We start from the raw sequence: 1,169 nt of genomic DNA, 5'->3' as shown, positions 1-1,169 counted from the left end.
CGCTGCAACAACCAGCCTCAGCTGCGTGCAGGTGGACTTAGCCACGCCCACTATACAGGTGGCTCGTGTGCATCACAAATTAAATATGTGACAAGTTAAATATGCCCATTCTTTGATGAATAAAACAATAATTGAGAGCATCATTCAACAGAAACAACCTGCTAATCAACCAGGAAACAACAAGCTAATCAACCAGGAAACAACAAGCTAATCAACATGTAGAAAATAGTTTAACTCACCAAATCCTCGTTGACACGTAAACAAACAGTTTCCAGAGACGCAGGCAGCAGGTGAACACAACGTCCTCCAGAGAATGACAAAATAAAGGTTTAATTCCTCAGGACGTTTCTCTTTTTTCTCCTCCTCCTCATTCTTCTCCTCCTTCTTCTTCTTCTTCTTCTTCTCCTTCTTCTTCTTCAGTCTAATGACTGTTCTCTCTGTCGCTCTCTCTCTCCAGCAGGTGGCGCTACAGTCACACTGATTGGCTGTTACCGTCTTAAAGGAACATTACACAGATAAAACAGGAAATCAACAGTGTAGATCATTATAACGGTCTAACTTAATAAATAATGAGATGTATTATCAGTTTAAGGTCGTAGTGACCCAGGTCACATGTTCATGGTGGATTCTATTAGATACTGAGGTTTATTACAGAACATATTAAAATGCCTCAGAGGGTTTTACTCTTTTTAAAAGGGAAACACAACATTCAGCCTCACTGATATTTTCTCTACAGTCACCTGGATCACCTCACCTGAATTCATCAAGGGGAAACTGTAGAAATACAAACTACATGACTTGACTCTACATGTAGAAAGTAAGGTCTATGTTTTTATAGACTGTCTGTTGTTAGAGAAGCTCTGAGGTCGTTGTCATTTTTATACAACGAACAACAATATTTATCAGCAGGTACCAGGGAAATTATGTCTGATAATGTTTGTCATTTTAATATAAACTATTTATACCTTTTGAAGAACACTGTTTTACATCATGCAAAACATGAAAACCAATTAATTTATAATTTATTACTATCTAAATATATTTATCACATATACATGTAGAGTGTAAGGTTTATACTCTCTGCTGCTGCTGTAGAAGAAGCTCTGAGGTCATCGTGTCCTCTCACTCCTACAACCAAACCTACATCTTTGTTACGGAGAGTCAAATAT

This window comes from Seriola lalandi, unplaced genomic scaffold (assembly GCF_002814215.2).
Source record: "Seriola lalandi dorsalis isolate HSWRI2012SDOR001 ecotype SW California unplaced genomic scaffold, Sedor1 jcf7180002053883, whole genome shotgun sequence".
In the NCBI taxonomy this organism is placed as follows: domain Eukaryota; kingdom Metazoa; phylum Chordata; class Actinopteri; order Carangiformes; family Carangidae; genus Seriola; species Seriola lalandi.
Note: the sequence above shows the minus strand (reverse complement) of the source record.